The 19,937-nt window shown below is 43.3% G+C and overlaps 1 long non-coding RNA gene across 1 annotated transcript in view; it reads right to left on the reverse strand.

Annotated features, from left to right (window-relative positions):
- Nucleotides 1-9,972, reverse strand: part of LOC148152156 (uncharacterized) — a 142,178-nt gene extending 132,206 nt beyond the window's left edge. Inside the window, exon 1 of the long non-coding RNA XR_015757592.1 lies at nt 9,885-9,972. This is a non-coding gene — a long non-coding RNA (uncharacterized LOC148152156). The remainder of the gene's footprint in view (nt 1-9,884) is intronic.
- Nucleotides 9,973-19,937: the final 9,965 nt, after the last annotated feature.

The following is a 19,937-nucleotide window of genomic DNA, read 5'->3' on the forward strand; positions in this document are numbered from 1 at the left end:
GTTAGGCCACTGTTGGAATATTGCATGCAATTCTGGTCTCCTTCCTATTGGAAAGATGATGTGAAACGTGAAAGGGTTCAGAAAAGAGTTACAAGAATGTTGCCAAGGTTGGAGAATTTGAGCTACAGGGAGAGGCTGAACATTCTGGGGCTGTTTTCCCTGGAGCGTTGGAGGCTGAGGGGTGACCTTATAGAGGTTTACAAAATTATGAGGGGCATGGATAGGGTAAATAGGCAAAGTCTTTTCCCTGGGTTCAGGGAGTTCAGAACTAGAGGGCATAGGTTTAGGGTGAGAGGGGAAGGATATAAAAGAGACCTAAGGGGCAGCTTTTTCACACAGAGGGTAGTACGTATATGGAATGAGCTGCCAGAGGAAGTGGTGGAGGCTGGTACATTTGCAACATTTAAGAGGCGTTTGGATGTGTGTATGAATGGGAAGGGTTTGGAGGGATATGGTCCAGGTGCTGGAGGTGGGATTAGATTGAATTGGGATATCTGGTTGGCATGGACAGGTTGGACCGAAGGGTCTGTTTCCATGCTGTACAAACCTATGACTCTAAATGTGATGAGATTAGGTTGGGATATCTAGTCAGCATGGATGAGTTGGACTGAAGAGTTTGTTTCCGTACTGTACGACTCTATGAGTCTAAGATGATTCCTATGTAGCTTGTGTTTCTATTCAAATGTGTTGTGTTGTGATAATACTTTAAGAGGTGTATTTTGTCCTTTTTTTATGCAGAAAGATTGAGACAGAGGTACCGAGCAGTCCTCTCAGAGCCAATAAACAGTTTGAGAGGTCTTGGGTTTTTTAAAAGTTGAAACAACAGAAACAGCCTGAATTGGTGGGGTCAAACCAGAAATTTTAGTTTTAGTTTTTCAGTAGCAGTTGTTGTTGTGATCTTGAATTTGGATGTGGCAGCTGTTTTCATCTCTCTGTTACAACTAAAAGCTGGGGAATCCTTTCCTGCTACAAGAATTGCATGTGAGAAACTGTATCTTACTGAATTTGCCATTGCCAAGGGTATGTTGATGGGATGTTACTGGAACAGTTACTGTTTAGTAGTTAAATAATCTATTATTCTGTTAAGTTTTCCAAGGGAATTGTTATTCCAATTCTTTCTTTTGTTGTATTTACCTGTAGTGTATGAATGGAGTGTGTTTTGCTTTAAGACTGATAGTTTGACCAAATTGCATCTGGAACACAACACTTGGTACTTTCCTTTAAAATAAGAAAAAGTTAGGGTTGAGGATATCTCCTTAATATATTTTGAGTGAATTTGGTCTGGTCCATAATAATGTCCTGTCATTAAAAAGGGCTACATTCTTTTATTTAATACCCTGAAGGAAGTCCTTCCTATATACATGTTCAAATAAGAAAAACCTCACCAGGGCCCTTTTTGTACTTGTTTTGCCAATGAATCAATCTTACACTTTTTGCGAACTAGCATGTTCTTTCATGACAATGCAGAAAAGTGTATACAAAACCCTCACGTTTACTGACAAGGTAGCAGCCCTATATTTTAATGTGATGACCTACCTATTCTTTTTTAGCCAATCAACCTGCAGACCTGGTTTCCTTTTCACATTTCCCAGGCATAGGAAGTTCCCTGAAATTAGGGGGTGAGGTAGTCTTGCAGTGGGTCAGTGAGGGAAGTTCAATCTGTTTCTTGGGAGAGTTTATCATGGATGAGAGATCACTTATTATGCCATTACATCTAAACCTAGTATGTCCATGTTGGGAATTGTGGTGGATTAGGTGGTAGGCTTATCCCAATTTCCCTTTGAAACAGAGGTGGATCATCAGAGAATCCCCAGAATAACATTGAGAAAACTTGACAATCAGGCCTAATGTTTTATTTTGATAATCCTGTGACGCATCATATTGTTATGCCCAGTTACATCCACTGGATGGTGCCAAACATATGACAAGAATCTAAAGAAATGTGGCAATCATCATAGTTAAGAATTAAAAAGTTGCAGAAGTCTTATCATTACAGATTGTGTGAATAGAATGTGGGATTCTTCATTGCAAACTGTTGTTATTTGCAGAAATGGCCTATTATTACAATTTAAGAAAAGCTAAAAAGAGTTAAGGGATTGTAGGTAAGGGTTCATTTGGACCTGGAATCTTGGGAAAAACAATGACTGCAGATGCTGGAAACCAGATTCTGGATTAGTGGTGCTGGAAGAGCACAGCCGTTCAGGCAGCATCCAAGGAGCTTCAAAATCGACGTTTTGGGCAAAAGCCCTTCATCAGGAATAAAGGCAGTGAGCCTGAAGCGTGGAGAGATAAGCTAGAGGAGGGTGGGGGTGGGGGATGGGGATGGGGAGAAAGTAGCATAGAGTACAATGGGTGAGTGGGGGAGGGGATGAAGGTGATAGGTCAGGGAGGAGAGGGTGGAGTGGTAGGTGGAAAAGGAGATAGGCAGGTAGGACAAGTCCGGACAAGTCATGGGGACAGTGCTGAGCTGGAAGTTTGGAACTAGGGTGAGGTGGGGGAAGGGGAAATGAGGAACAGTACCACTAATCCAGAATCTGGTTTCCAGCATCTGCAGTCATTGTTTTTACCTCGTTGATTTTAACCCTACTGCGAATCCTCTTACAAGGATGCCTGCCTTGAAGAAGTTTTCCTCCTCTCTCTACCAGAATATCAGGGAGTCCCTCTCCCACTGCAACTCCCAGGTCATTTCCTCTGCCCTGAAGCTCTTCAACCATGTTGTGAAACAAACTCGGTACCACAGCTACATTTGCTTCCTCAGTGCATGCCTCCGTAACCAACTCATCCCACACGGACTCCAGACCACCTTTAAACCAGCAGAGTTCGGACCTGAACAGGACAAACAGTACAGACTACAGATTCAAAAACACCAGCAACAGTTCTCCTTCAAGATCCTCCGCTCCACGCTTGCAGCAATGCGCCGGCACCTAACCTCTCTACAGTCTGCCCTGCCTCAGCTGAGGGCCACACTCTCTCAGAATTGCAAAGGACCCACTCTGTACTACATCCTCAGGAAAATTCATACTCTCAACAAACAGTATTTCAATTCCATCTCAAACATCAAAAACTGCAAGTACAACAAACTTTTATCCACCCACCTCTATAACCAGCACTCCTCAAACATTCCAGAAGATTCCCCTGGCCTCACAATCTACTCAGATGCCATTAGCCATGCGGCTGATGCAGCTGCTACCCCCACACTGATTGATGATGTCACTTCCGCCCCCATCATGGCCACTTCCACCCCTCACAATTCCTCATGCATCACACGTGACATCACTTCCGCCCTTCACATCATCGCTGATGCCACATGCTCAGTGACTTCCGCCACCCTTACTGCCGTTGTTACCACCACTTCCGCCCCCACCAGCACCACTCACCTGCATTCTGCTGACATGCCCCCCACAGACCCCACTGTCACTATCCCCACCCCCCAGAACCCCAAGGGGAACACTACCCCTGCTCATGACTCCACCCCCATTCCCCCCACCATCACACCCACTCCAGTTACAGGTTCTGCCCCCACTCTCAGCTCTACACCCACACCAGATCCCAGCTCCCAGCCCTGCTGAGTTTTCACCATCCCCCCAGACCTCCCCCTCACTGAGGACGAACGATCAGTCCTCAGCAAAGGACTCACCTTCATCCCTCTCCGTCCACGCATCAATGAATTTAATACACGCCGTGACATCGAACAATTCTTCCGTCACCTCCGCCTCTGAGCTTATTTTCACAATCAGGATTCCGCCCACCTTCCGAGGACCCCTTCACCCACCTCCAACACACTGCATCTACCTGGACACCCCGCGCTGGCCTATTACCTGCCCTCGACCTCTTCATTTCCAACTGCCGCCAGGACATTAACCGCCTCAACCTGTCTATACCCCTCCCCCACTCCAAACTCTCACCCTCACAACGCGCAGCCCTCCAAACCCTCTGCTCCAATCCCAACCTCACCATCAAGCCCTCCTTCACCGCTGCTCCCTCACCACCAGACATCTGGAGGAAGAACACCTCATCTTCCGCCTCGGAACACTTCAACCCCAGTGCATCAATGTGGACTTCAACAGTTTCCTCATTTCCCCTTCCCCCACCTGACCTATCACCTTCATCCCCTCCCCCACTCGCCTATTGTACTCTATGCTACTTTCTCCTCACCCCCACCCTCCTCTCGCATATCTCTCCACGCTTCAGGCTCACTGCCTTTATTCCTGATGAAGGGCTTTTGCCCGAAACGTCGATTTCAAAGCTCCTTGGATGCTGCCTGAACTGCTGTGCTCTTCCAGCACCACTAATCCGGAATCATGGGAGCTCATTCCAAGCTCATGAAAAATAACTGCAAGAAATTAGGTCTGAGAGTTAATTGACAAACAAGTGAGAGTTTGTCACCAAAGGATGCGAGCCTCGCCTGAGGAAAAAACCAAGAACTCATACATATATAGCCTTTTTTCACCCTGGAAGGTGCAGCATACAATATTTGAGGTTTTAAGCCTTTCAGAGAGACAGGGTGTGGATAAGGGGCATATTATCCTGTTGCTGGGTGCACTGGAAAGGACAGGCACAGTACACTGAGAGAAACTGGGTGGCGAGGCTTATATTCTTGTAACGAAACCTGCCTGATTTTCTCCAATCATTGAACTCGTGCTAAAACAGAGGTTGTTGGAAAAACTCACCAGATCTGGCACCTTGTGTGAAGAGGAATCAGTACTAACGTTTCAGGTCTAGTGACCCTTCCTCAGAACTGGGTTCGGAGGAATGGTTACTGGACCTGAAACGTTAACTTTGACTTCTCTTCACAGATGCTGCCAGACCTGCAGTTGTTGGGTTTTTATTTAACTAGTGCTGTTAGCTTTCATCAGAATTGGGAAATATAATAACCTTGTGAACAAGGGGTGGAAGGAGAATTATTTTTCCAGTTTTGAAGGAAGCCCAAAGCTACATAATGAGGCCACCAGGTAAACTCTGACAGAGGAGGTCAGGTGGTGAGAAGTTCCTGCTCAAAGAACAGCCCAAGGAAAACTGCAGAAAGTGTCGCTCCTATAAAAATCCCTTTCCCCCATACCCCTGCTTGCGTACCTCCTTGTTTCGCCAGGGCCTGTGAGACTAATCCAGATTGGCTTTTCACTAATCTTCATCCAGTGCTGGAGGCTAGTAAAATTGCAACATGTAAAATGCATCTGGATGGGTATATGAATAGGAAGGGTTTGGAGGGATATGGGCAGGTGGGACTAGATTGGGTTGGGATACCTGGTCGGCATGGACAGGTTGGACCGAAGGGTCGGTTTCCACGCTGTACATCTCTATGACTATGACTATGACACTTGTTCCTTGTTTAGAATAGGTTTCAGTTCCAGTAGTGACCACTGCTTCCTGTGGTGCTGTTGAGTCTGGTGAACTATTGTCTCTCTACTGGTCTGACAGCTCTTGGAGGTGGGATATTTTCACTCATAGGGGCAGAAGCCAAAGCCTCAGGTAATTAACTCCAATGTGGCGTCTTGACCTCATGGAGATGGGCTCAACAACCTGGCCTCTCAAACACCACTTTTCACCTTTTGCTTGATACCATTGCATCCACTTAAAATTGAGCTCATAGACCATACAGTCCATTGTATCCATGCTAGCTCCCTGAAAGAATAATGCAGTGCCACTGATGCTCTCAGACCTGTTCGTTTTTCCAGCAATTTCCAGCATCTGCAGTTCTTTTGTTTTGTTTAAATCTGTTAAAATTCTTTCAGGTAATAACAAGCAAATTAAACAAAGGAGAGCCAGTGGATGTGATCTATTTGGATTTCGAGAAGGCCTTTGACTAAGTGCAACACAGGAAGCTGATAAATAAGCTAACAGCCCATTGTACTAGAGCAAGGGACTGGCATGGATGGAAGGTTGGCTGACTGGCAGAAGGCAGAGTGAGGATAAAGGGTTCCTTTTCAGGATGGCAGCCAATGACTAGTGGAGCTGTGCAGTATTGGGACCACAACTACAGTATTCATGTTGTACATTAACAATCTGGATGAAGGAACTGAGGGCATTGTTGCTAATATTGCAGATGACACAAAGATAGGTAGAGGGGCAGGTGATATTGAGGAAGCGGGCAGGTTGCAGAAAGAATTGGACAGGTTAGGAGAGTGGGAAAAGAAGAGGCAGATATAATATAATATGGGAAAGTGTGAGGTTATGCACTTTATTAGGAAGAATAGAGGCATAGACTATTTTCTAAATGGGGAAAGGCTTCAGAAATCTGATGCACAAGGGGATTTAGGAGTGCTAGTTTCAGTTGGCAGTTAGGAAGGCAAATGCAATGTTAGCATTCATTTCACTGAGGCTAAAATACAAGAGCAGAGATGTACTGCTACAACTCTATAAGGTTCTGATCCGACCACATTTGGAACATTGTGAGCAGTTTTGGGCCCCAAATCTAAGGAGTGATGTTCTGGCCTTGGAGGGATCCAGAGGAAGTTTAGAAAAATGATTCCAAGGAATGAAAGGTTTGTCATATCTGGAGTGGTTGAAGACTCTGGGTCTGTGCTCAATGGAGTTTAGAGGGATGAGGAAGGTTCTGATTGAAACTCACAGAATACTGAGAGGCCTGGATACAGTAGACATTGAAATGATGTTTCCACTAGTAGGAGGGAGTGGGACCCGAGAGCACAGCATCAGAGTGAAGGGACAACCCTTTAGATCTAAGGTGAGGAAGAATTTCTTCAGCTAGATGATGGTTAATCTGTGGAAAGAAGGCTGTGGAGGCAAAGTCATTGAGCATATTTAAGACAAAGATGGATAGCTTCCTATTTAGTAAGGGGAATAAAGATTTCAAGGAGAAGGCAGAGAATGGAGTTGAGAAACACATTAGCCATGATCAAATGGTGGAGCAGATTCGATGGGCTGAATGGTCTAATTCTGCTCCTTTATCTTATGGTCTTTTGGATTGCTCAGAATTGGACACAATTTTCCAGGCATCTGGCATCGACCTAGGTACCAAAAATGATAATGGCAAACACAGCCCTATTGGTTCAGCAAAACTTACTAACATTTGGGAGCTGGGAGCAAATAATCGGAGAGTTAGGACTGCAGATGCTGGAGATCAGAGTCGAAGAGTGTGGTGCTGGAAAAGTACAGCAGGTCAGGTGACATCCGAGGAGCAGGAGAATCAGCAGGAATCCTGATGAAGAGCTTATGCTTGAGTTGTCCCACAGACTAGTCCAACAATAACCGAACATGATGATACTTAACAAATCATGCCCTACAGACAAGATCACAGACACCATCTCTGGGTATGTCCTGTTCCACTAGGCAACAACAGATGTGGTGGCAAAGTGATGTACAGTCAACAGTGTGGGGTGGAATTTGATGCCTCGAAATCCTTTACATTTACTCCGGAGTCCAGCAGTCTCACACAACACCCCAGCTCCCATCTTCCAAATGATGAATCAATATCCCAATTGAACACCAATTAAAGGAGCATTGATGCTAGCAACAGCACAGTGAGAGACTTCAATGATCACCACAGTGGCTCCACAGCTGATTGAGCAGGTTGTGTCCTACTGCCACATGGCTGCCACACTGGCAGGTTGTGAGAGAACCAACAGTTGGGAAAAATTTACTTTACCTTGTCTGTTGCGAATGCATCTGTCCATGACAATACTGGTTGCATTTGGTATGAAAAGGTTAGAAAGCCTAGAACGGCTGAGAGAATGTAAGTAGCACCTCTCCCTGTGATGATGTAAAAGATCGCATGAGAGAAGAGACTCATGGTTTCAGAGGGGCTTTCATGTTTCTGTGAAGCTATCTGTCTCGATCCTTACCATGCAACAAGCTAGTTATTATTAAAACCTACTGCAAGCTCAGTAATCTCTCTTGTCAGCTAGACCAACCCAATATACTTCTTGTGGAGACAAAGTCCTGTCTTCACACTGAGGATACTCTCCATTGTGGCATTACCACTGTGTGAAATGGAATTGATTTCAAGCAGATCTAGCAACTCAAAATTGGACATCAGAGCACTGTAGGCCATTAGCAGTAGAATTGTATTCAACCAAAATCTATAAACTCATGGCTTGGCATAGCCCCCACCGTACAGTTCCCATTATGGCAGGCATTAGCCCTGGTTCAATGAAGAGTGTAGGAAGGCATTTCCAGTAGCAACACCAGATATACCTAAAAATGAGATGTCAATCTAATGATCTTTTAGAGGTTTATAAAATCATGAGGGGCATGGATAGGATGAATAGCCAAACTCTTTCTTCCAAGATAGGCAAGTACAAAACTAGAGGTCATAGGTTTAAGGTGAGGGGGAAAGATTTGAAAGGGTCCTGAGAGGCAGTTTTTTTCACCCAGAGGCTGGTGCATGTGTAGAACAAGCTGCCAGAGAAGGTGGCGGAAAGTGGGTACAATTATATTTAAAAGGAATCTGGATGGTACATGAATAGGAAGGATTCAGAGTGATATGGGCCAAACAGGGGCAAGTGGGACAAGATCAGTTTAGGATATCTGGTGGCACGGACGAGTTGGACTGAAGGATCTGTTTCTGTGCTGAATAACTATATGACTTTACCACCTGCAGTAAGGGCAAAGATGTCCAGTCCAATGAGACAAAAATACACTTTGAACACACTAACAGACTTTTCACAGCTGTAAGCAGGCATATACACAATGAACTGTATGGCCTCCTATATTGCAAATGTTTATGGTTCTATTCATTTTGTTTCTCTCTCCATTAAACTATTTTGGTATGAAACAAATTCTTGATTTTGTAACTTGTAAATATAGTTCTTTTTCTGTTGCACCTTTTTTGTGCTACTGCTTGAGAAAAATGCGATAGCATATTTGTCAGGCATGACTGATTTCTTTACCAATTGAAGACCAGACATCGTCTCCCTCTTCTTTATGTGTGTGATGCACACTGTTTTTGAGTAAAATTCAGCATGGCTGTTACGACTAAGTGGAAGTCCAGATCAGTTTAATATTGTGAAGTGATAAATATGATGCCGACCTTAAGCATCATCCTTTACAGAAGCATAATTGCATTTTTTTCATAAGCAAAGTGTTTTCTTGATTGCTGCAACATTTGAAAGAACATTCTATTTTTATTTTATCCAAATTCAAATTTACACCAGAAGCCATTTGTGTCAGTCTCAGATCTTTGTATTTAAATAATTAAACAGTTTAGTTTTGTATACACCTAAATGATTAAATTTTGTAACTTGGTTTAAATATCTCCCCTATCTTCACCTAAAGCAGAAACATTGAAAATGGCTGTGGCACAATCTAGCTTGAGGCATTTGTAAACAAGCCTTGATAAGGTCAGGAACTTCTTTCCCTTACTATTGTACTTAAAGTGGCAGACCTCTGATTACTTTCAAATAAGACTTCATTATCTGCCAAAGTAAAGTCACACTATTGAATACGATTACTTTTACATTTTAATCACAATTAAAGCGCAGATAGTATTTTGAACGTGTCACTCCTTTACAGCATTTTCTGACACTCCATAAAAGAGATTGCAAATGATTTATTCATCCCATCTTGATATGGTTGCTTAAAGAGATTTGATCTAAAATTACATATACGTAAATCTCTGAATACTAATGTTAATAAAGATAGTCTATAATAGAAAAAAAAATTGAAGAATACATTGAATAACAATTTCATTCCACATAACAGCATCCTCAGAGAATGCATTTTGTATTGACAAGGTCCAAGTGCAGTTAAGACTGTACTACACTCTGAAAGCAGGCTTTCCAAAATGACATGAGGAGAGCATTCTGCAAGCTGTGCATTCATTCAATTTCCAACAAAAACTAAGATTTGCATGTAGCTTCAATCAGTTTCATTTCATCACTTGCACGAACAAAAATAGTGAAAAATAGAGGAATATAAAAATAGCTTACCTTTATACAGCACTTTTACTTTGTGCACAGTCCCAAGGCTCTTCACAGGAACATTATAAAACAAAGTCTGACGCTGAGCCACAGAAGGAGTTCAGGGAATATGCTCAAAGGCTTCCTGAAAGAGGTCAGTTTTAAGCATATCTTAAATGAACAAAGTGAGGCGGAGAGGGAATTCCAGAGCTTGGGGCTTAGACAACTAAAAGCATGGTCAATACTGTTGGAGCAATTAAAATTGGGGATGCACAAGGTGTTGGAATTAGTTGGCCTCAAATATCTTGGATATCATGGAGGGACTTGAAAATAAGGAAGAGAAGTTTAAAATCAAGATGTGCTTCAGCTAATATAGGTCAGGGTGCAGAGGGCAGAGAATTGCTTTGAATTAAGACATCGACACCAGGATTTTGGATAATCTAAAATTTCAGATGGTCAAACCTGAGTGATCAGCAAGGCATGCATTGGAATAGTTGAGTTTAGAGATAATGAAGATATGGACGAATGTTTCAGTAGCAGATGAGTTGAGGATATGTAAATTTGGGCAGTGGTACAGAAGTGGAAAACGCTGATCTTAGGCATTAACTGAATTGCTCTATCAGAGAGCCAGCACAGACATGATAGGCCAAATGACATCCTGTATTGTAACCATACAGCAGCTCAGTACTGATGGCATAAATATGAATGATTTGGAGGTGCCAGTGTTGGACTGGGTATACAAAGTTAAAAATCACACAGCACCAGGGTTATAGTCCAAGAGGTTTATTTGGAAGCACTAGCTTTCGGAGCGCTGCTCCTCCATTCAGGTGGTTGTCACTGATCATCAGTGGAGGCATTGAGAGAGGTGATAGTATGGTAGATCTGTTGTCACCAGTAAACATGAGCAAAATCTTATTGCTGAGTGATGTGAGCTATGACAAGATTTCTGGCAGAATTGGAAGAAAATCAGGCAAGGTTGATCTTGACATTGGGAGCACCTCGCTCCATCTTTTATGCTTTTAACAAGTGAATGCAGCAAATCTCCTACTAGGCTGCAGCATGTTTCCATTAGCAGTGATTGTCACTTGTTAAACATCTTGTTAACAGCCCAATTCCCCTCATTAACATTCAGTTTCCTATCTCACCAAACAAGCCAGATACCAAGAGAATTGCTGGAGAACGTCAGCAGTTATTTTATCGTTACTTTAAATATCAAGATGACTCAACATGGAAATTTGAGCAGTTACCTGATAAATTCAGTTCACTGCTCGCTCCAACAGACCTCCTTGCTGGACACCAGGCACCAAGATCTCTGGCACACTCCATAGGCACTAGCCATATCACACACATCCATGGAGCATCATTGACCCAAAAACAGAATGCTTCTACACTTCAATGCTGCACTGACAGCCATCATTGTTATATTGCAATAAGGACACTATGCTCTCACAGCCACGCAGCCAGTGACTGGATTGGACCGGGCTGCATTGTGAGTCACTATCATAGCCCTCGCTGACTCTGAGCCCACTCAGATACTCATAGCAACCTATCCTGTGTTGCCTTTTAGCGTTTGTCTCTGTTTGAGTTACCCAATCATATTACTGCTGCCTTTAGTGCAGCCACAATGTAGGAAACTTGTCAGCTCTCATCTGTCAAGTCAAGGAGAAAGGCCTTCACTCAGGAGATGCCAGCACAGTAAGAGCTTCCAATGCCACTTCAGGGGTTTGGAAGTTATCAGTCAGCACTTAGGTAGTTAGAATCAGAACACTCTCCACTTAAAGAATGAGACACAGTCCACCAGTTGTCTTTTTGCCTTATAGGGAGCTGTTTTCCTCATGGAATAAGCCAGAGGCAGGTGGTAAGGGACATGAAAGTGGGAGTTATAGCTGTTACTTTCAGTGCTGGTGAGAGGTGGTCTGAGTGAGTGATCAGGTAGCACAGAGGGCAGGCAGGGTTAGTGCCAGGGCATGAGTTGGGTGACAGTGAATTGAAGGTTATTGCTGGCAATATTGAGGATGGTCGAGCATGAGCCTTGGTGGAAGGTGGGTACAGAGGCAGAGATTGGATGAGTGTGATGTTTAGCATTGCTCCAGATGACTGATACTGCTTTACCCCAGATGGCAAACTCTGACCAGGCTGGCATGAACTGGTGCCATGTCCTCCATAGCTAGTCCTGAAGATAGAACATGTCCTGTGTTTGCACCATCTCTTTCAAAAAGTCCTCCAGTCTCTGTCAGCAAAATAGGGCATCAAACTCCCCTGTCTGCCATGCCCAGGGCAAATGTCAGGGACAATGCAGGGCAGGTATGGACTGACTTGTCTAGGTGCACATTGGCTTCTAAAATGGCACAAGCACAAGTGGGCTGGTGAATTCTGGGCTATCCAATGAATGTCAAGTTGTGAGAATATCATGTGGTAAGATGGGGCGGAGCGGAGGTGAGGGTTACCATAAAGGTGCAATAGTTAATGAGGCAAGTTTAATAAAGTATGGGAAAGAAAGCCATTGGGCCTTGTGGCAAAAATTCTTCTAAAAAACCTGGTGCAACTCAAACTTATACAATAATAAAAAAAGATTCAGCTTGTGGAAACAAATGCTGTATCGGAAATGCATTTCTTATTCACTGAACTTTCAACAACTCTTTCAAGGGGTACCAAATCTATTCAGCTTTAACAGAGAAACCAACCTTGCGTCTCCTCTCTCTATATATATAACTCACCTATTAAATACAATATTTACATGGGGACAGTGTCAGTGCTCTATTGGGGATACAATAACCTTCTTTCAAATATATTTCCTTTACCATCTCAGTTACAAAGAAGAGAAAGGGGTGGCACGGTGGCTCAATGGTTAGCACTGCTGCCTCAGCGCCAGGACCCGGTTTGATTCCAGCCTCGGATGACTGTCTGTGTGGAGTTTGCACATTGTCCCCGTGTCTGCGTGGGTTTCCTCGGGTGTTCCGGTTTCCTCCCAAAATCCAAAGATGTGCAGGTCAGGTGAATTGGCCATGCTAAATTGCCCATAGTGTTCAGGGATGTGTAGGTTAGGTGCATTAGTCAGGGATAAAAGAAAGATAATGGGGTAGGGGAATGAGTCTGGACGGGTTGCTATTCGGAGGGTCGGTGTGGACTTGTTGGGCTGAAGGGCCTGTTTCCACACTGTAGGGATTCTATGAAATACAGAAGAGGAAGCCAGCGCAGTAATGTACACTCACTTTTACAAATAAATTCTAGGATTTTTGTATTATGACAGCTGTAAAATTTTGTTTGCAGCTATTCTGTTGCTTATATTGTGTCTCACATTCAGTCGCAACAATCCATTCATAGTCGACGAGCAACAATGTTATAAATGACCTCAGTTTTACAGAGGATAGAATGTGACAGCTGACGGGAGTGTGTTAGAATTTCAAATCTAGAAGGAATGGAGGGATGGGGAGATGGTGCCATAAATTGGATACCATGCCATTGAAACCATTCATGGCACCTACACACTTGCTTCATCTCTACCCCTTCTGTAATTAACTACTAGGGGGTGTCAGGAGGCTCATTTTCCTCGGGACTTCCTCCCCCCACTGCGAGGATTTTACCCATTGTAGGGAGAGTCTGCTGTCAAGTGTTTAATCCGACCCTGTGGTCTTGTGGCTGGGAAACAGACAGGATGGCTCCTTTCTGGGGCCCTATGCTAATGGAGGCTAAACTTTTGTTAATTATGTCATTATGTTATCGCTAATTAGTACAGTCATCATGCCCCTTCTTCATCATTATCCTTCCCGGCTATGTAATAATCTACAACATTTGGTTGCCAGTCCTGGTCTTCATTTAACAAAAGAACAAAGAACAAAGGAAACTTACAGCCCAGGAACAGGCCCTTCGGCCCTCCAAGCCTGAGGTGATCCAAATCCATGGTCTAAACCTGTCGCCCAATTCCTAAGCATCTGTATCCCTCTGCTTCCCACCTACTCATGCATCTGTCCAGACACATCTTTAATGAACTTACCATGCCTGGCTCTACTACCCCTGCTGGCAATGTGTTCCAGGCACCTCTTTGTAAAGTACTTGCTGCTTGTATCCCCCTTAAACTTTTCACCTCTCACCTTGGAAGCGTGATCTTTTGTTATTGAATTCTTCACCCTGGGAAAAAGCTTGTCTCTATCTATCCTGTCTATACCCTTCATGATTTTGTAGACCTCAATTATGTCCACCTCCCCCCCCCAACCACCCCTCCACCGATCTCTTTTTTTCCAATAAAAACAATCCTAACCTACTCAACCTCTCTTCAAAGCTAGCACCTTCCATACCAGGCAACATCCTCATAAACTTTCTCTGCATCCTCTCCAAAGCATCCACATCCTTTTGGTAATGTGACGACCAGAACTGTACACAGTTCTGGATTGAACTCTATTGACCATTTCTCCGCCCAATTCTCCAGTCTGTTTATATTCTCCTGTATTCTTTGACAGTCCCTTATGCTACTCCAATCTTTGTGTCATCTGCAAACTTACTGATCATACCAACAGTGCCCTCTTCCAGATCATTTATGTATATCACAAACAACAATGGCCCCAATACTGATCCCTGTGGAACACCACTGGTCACCTATCTCCATTTCGAGAAACTCCCTTCATCTACTACTCTCTGTCTCCTGTTGCTCAACCAATTCTTTATCCACTTAGCTAGAACACCCTGCACACCATATGACTTCACTTTCTCCATTAGTTTACCATGGGGAACCTTATCAAATGCCTTACTAATGTCCATGTATATGACATCTACAGCCCTTCCTTCATCTATCAACTTGGTCACTTCCTCAAAGAATTCTATTAAGTTGGTAAGACATGATCTCCCCCTCACAAAACCACGTTGACTATCACTGATAAGCCCATTCTTTTCTAAACATAAATAGATTTTATCCCTCAGTACCTTCTCCAGCAACTGTCCCACCACTGACATCAAGCTCCCTAGTCTGTAGTTATCCGGAATATCTCTAATACCCTTCTTGTACAGGGGGACAACATGAGCAACTCTCCAATCCTCTGGCATTTCACCTGTGTTTAAGGATGCTATCAGGGCCCCAGCTCTGTCCTCTCTCGCCTCCCTCAGCAACCTGGGATAGATCCCATCCAGTCTTTGGGATTTGTCCACCTTAATAACCTCTTGCCCATCCAACACATCTTCCCTACTTATGTCAATGTGATCCAGAGTAATCAAACTCTATCTCTAATCTCAACATTCATCATGTTCCTCTCATCAGTGAACACTGATGCAAAGTAATCATTCAGAATCTCACCCATTTTCTCAGGTTTGATGCACAGCCTTCCTTCATTATCCTTTAGTGGACCAATTCTTTCTCTAGTTACCTGCTTGCTTCTTATATAAAAATAAAAGGCTTTGGGATTCTTCTTAATTCTGCTCGCTAAAGCTATTTCATGACCCCTTTTAGCCCGCTTCATTCCTCAGTTAAGACTGGTCCTACTCTCCTGATATTCTCCGTTCTGTCCTTAGCTGCTTGGTCCTTATGTATGCTTCCCTTTTCCTCTTGGCTAGTCATACAATTTCTCCTGTCATCCACAGTTCACAAATCTTGCCTTTCCTATCCTTTGCTTTCAATGAGACATGCCTATCCTGCATTATCTTTAACCTATCTTTGAAAACCTCCCACATAAATGTGGACTTCCCTTCAAATAGCTGTGTCCAATCCACATTTTCCAGCTCCTGCTTAATTTTGATATAATTAGCCTTGGCCCAGTTTAGTACTCTTCCCTGAGGACCACTCTCATCTTTGTCTCCGAGTATTCTAAAACTTACAGAATTGTGGTCAGTGTTCCCAAAGAAATCCCCCACTGCAACTTCTACAAGCTAGCCTGGCTCATTCCCCAACACCAGGTCTAATATGGCCCCGTCCCTTGTTGGACTATTGACACACTGCTTGAGAAAACTCTCCTGGACACTTGTTACAAATTCTGCCCCATCCAGCCCTCTGACACTAAGTGTATCCCAGTCAATGTTGGGAAAATTAAAATCTCCCATCGCCACTACCCTGTTGCATCTATATCTTTCCATAATCTGTTTACCTATTTGTTCTTCTACCTCACGCTCACTGTTGGGAGGCCTGTAATACAGCCCCAACAATGTAACTTCACCCTTCTTATCTCTCAGCTCCACCCATAATGCATTACTACTCAAGCCCTCCACAGTGCCCTCTTTGTATCATCCCTGACCAGCAATGCAACTCCTCCCCCACTTTTACTTCCTTCCCTGTCCTGCCTGAAGCGTCTGTATCCTGCAACATTTAGTTGCCAATTATGCCCTTCCTTAAAACAAGTCTCTGTGATTGCAATAACATCATACTCTCAGACACCAATCCAAGCCCTAAGTTCATCTGCCTTACCCACTATACTCCTTGCATTAAAGTAGATGTACTTCAGACCACCAGTTCTTTTGTGTTCCTCTGCTCTCTCCCTACTCTTCCCTTTATTAATGCTAACTTTATGATTCTTACAGTTTTCAGTTTCCACCTCGCTGCCTACTTGTCTCCTCTTTTGGCTCCCAGCTCCCTGCCACATTTGCTTAAAACCTCCCCAACAGCAGTAGCAAAAACACCATCAAGGACATTAGTTCCAGAAGATTGAGGTGTAGACCATTCAATTTGTAATAGTCCCACCTTCCCCAGAACCAGTCCCAATGTCCAACAAATGTGAACCCCTCCCTCCTACACAATCCCTCAAGCCACTGTTCGGCCTGCCTATTCTTTCATTTCTATGCTGGCTAGCACGTGGCACTGGTAGTAATCCCGAGATCACTACCTTTGAGGTCCTCCTTTTTAACTTCTCTCCTAGCTCCCTGAGTTCTGCTTTCAGGACCTCATCTCGTTTTTTACTTATATCACTGGTGCCTATATGCACCAAGACAACTGGCTGTTCACCCTCCGCTTTTAGAATGTTCTGCAGCCGATCGGTGACATCCCTGACCTGAGCACCTGGGAGGCAACATACCATACGTGAGTCCTGTTTTCAGCCATAGAACCGCCTGTCTACTCCCCTCACAATAGTATCTCCTATGACTATGGCCCGACGAGTTTTTTTCCCACCCTTCTGAACAGCAGTGCCCGCTACGGTGCCATGATCTTGGCAACTGCTGCCGTCCCCTGGTGAGCCAACCCCACCAACATTATCCAAAACGGTATACTTGTTTCGGAGGGAGATGACTGCAGGAGACACCTGCACTGCCTTCCTACTCTTTTTCTGCCTTTGGATCACCCAGTCACTGTCTCCCTCAGCAATTCTAACCTGTGGTGTGACCAATTCACTAAACGTGCTATCCACAACCTCCTCAGCATCGCGGATACTCCCCAGTAAGTCCATCCGCAGCTCCAGAGCCTTCATGCGGTCAAACAAGAGCTGCAGCTGGACACATTTGTTGCAATTGTAGGAGTCAGGGATGTCACCAAGGTTCCTGAGCTCCCACATCAAGCAAGAGGCACATGCCATGGGTCTGAGGTCCCCTGCCATTGTAAGCCTTAGCTCTATATCAACTAACTAAAACCAAACAATGCACTTAAATATATGAAAAAGAAAGATAAAGAAAAAATAAAAGCCTTACCTTACACAGTCTGTTTATTCTGGTGGGGTGGGGGGGGGGGGAGGTGTGGGGGAGATGGAGGGGTCAGTCGACGGGAGGGAGATTCTACACATATAGTATCTCAGATTTAGCCGCTGCCCAAATATATATTAAGTCCTTATCTTCCCGGCACCCTCCTGGGCTCCACATCACCTCCGCTCTGTCTCCCAATGCTCCCGGACAGGAAAAAGTGATGTATTTGTTATTTCTTCTGTTTACCATAGATTAAAAAGAGGTATCAGAGGTTCTTTTCACTCTGAGAGCTGGCTCTGAGGGAGCTGGATCAGTGTCAAGGACTCTGCATGTGTAAACAAAGGGTGATTTGGTGACAGGGTACTAGTCTCTGTGGAGTTATTTCAATCCCCATGCTCATCAGCATGTGGTTTGTATCACAATTCCCAGATTACCACCCATGCACTCTTTTTTTTTAACTCCATTCCTAACTTCTGATGTTTCCTAACTAGGTCCTTTGCTGACAATATTTCTCTCATTGAGTAAACAAACACTGACCCACATATTTCAACCAAATCCCAATTATGCATAAAGTGTAATGTACTTTTTCATATTTCTGATTTTTAAAGAAAAAAATCCTTTGGAGCTCAGACTGTTTCTCAGATCTGAGAATTTGCTTATATAAATAGGGAAATGTAAATTGAACCCCACCTCCTACACGGAAGTCTGCTCCCACAATGCGGTTCAGTTACCTTAGGGAGTGCAGTGTTCTGGCAGCTTCATCAAAGATTTGAGATTTTTTAAAATCTTGTTTGCAGTTTTAATTAGATGCAATCTTATTTATCTCTCTTTGGCCTGTTCAGCATTAATCTCAAACATGTTTGTCCTCACAGATTCAATGAGTCTCAGGAAATATTGCAAATTGGACTGTTTTCCCTAGCAGCTGCAAACTATGATTCATTGTAAATTCCTCTTGTTTGTGTTAACTTTATGTTAACTTTTAGCTTCATAGTGTAAAATTCTGAATAAAGTATGCAGAGTGGATTGTGTATTGGTTAATTTGAAAGACCTATTAAATAATGAAATTGTGGAATCTCATCTTTTGTGCTGTGTCATTCAAACAGTTTAACGCAAACTTCTTGATATTTTTTGAGTGGAAAGCAACTACAGATTAACTGGATTATAAAAATTGCAACTTCAGATCTGATGATAAATCTGAATCAAAGATTGTTGTGTTATGGCTAGATTCTATATACTCCTGTACCATCAAACCAGTCCCATGGCATCATGATCTGCGTTGTCTCAGATTTGCCTTCAGGCAATTTTTCTGTGTCATGAAGTCAATGTAGTGTCTTTTGTTAGCTACACATGCATGTGTACATGGGATGAAGTAACATAAGGAAACACAGACCCAGACTTTGTTTGTATTTCTCTAATATTGTAGCTATGTAAATAGTTAATGTTGTAAATAATCTTCAAGTCATCTGTCTCAACAGATTACATATTAACATTGGAACCAGGAGCAGGAGTAGGCCATTCAGCTTCTTATGCTTACTCTGCCATTCAGTAACTTTATGGTTAATTGATTATAATCTCAAACCTGCATAGCCACATACCTCTGACAATATTTTTCTTCCCATGCTCCTTACTTATTAAGAATCCATCTGCCTCTATCTTAAATGCATTCAATTACACTGCTTTGACCATAATTTCAGGAAGAGATTTCCATGGACTCATAACTACCCGAGATAATAAACTTTGCCTTATCTCTGGTTTAAACGGGTGATCCCTTATTTTATGAACAGTGACCCTTACTCCAGTATGAAAAGCCATCCTCTCCACATCTACCCTGCCAAGGCCCCTCAAGATTTTAAAAGTTTCATTCAAGTTCTCTGTTATTCTTCTAAACTCCAGCAGATACAAACATAGCCTGTCCAGCTATTCCTCATAAGACAATCTCCCTATTCAGGGTATTATTTTGGTAAAACTTCTCTGAACTGCTTTCATTCTTTCTTAAGTAAAGTGACCAATTCTATACACAGTACTCCAGACGTGGTCTCACTCAGGTCCTGTCTAACTGAAACATAACATCCCAGCTTTATCATAGATTCATAGAATTGTACAGAACCGAGGAGGCTATTTGACAAACATATCTATCCTGGCTTCTGAAAGAGCTACCCAGCGAGTCTAATTCTGCAGCCCTTTCTCCATAGCCTCTAAAGTAATCACTTTTATATTCAGTTCCTTTTGAGATAAATGATAAATGATCATCAGTAGTCTTTTGCGATTTGTGCACTGAAATACCGAGATCTCTCTGCAGCTCAGAGCTCTGCAGCCTTTCGTCATCTGGATAGTATAGGTTTGGAAAGTGCTATGGCAGAGGTTTTCAACCACATACCACAGCAAGGTGGATAAAACGCCAGATAATTCTAAGGAGCAACGCCACTTCACATAGTGGCTTCCAATATTGAGCATGTGCACAGATTCAGCACCTATACATGTGCAGGGTCAAACATT

Source organism: Chiloscyllium plagiosum, unplaced genomic scaffold (genome assembly GCF_037043375.1).
Source record: "Chiloscyllium plagiosum isolate Xiang-an unplaced genomic scaffold, Cpla_swu_hap1 HiC_scaffold_1, whole genome shotgun sequence".
In the NCBI taxonomy this organism is placed as follows: Eukaryota; Metazoa; Chordata; class Chondrichthyes; order Orectolobiformes; family Hemiscylliidae; genus Chiloscyllium; species Chiloscyllium plagiosum.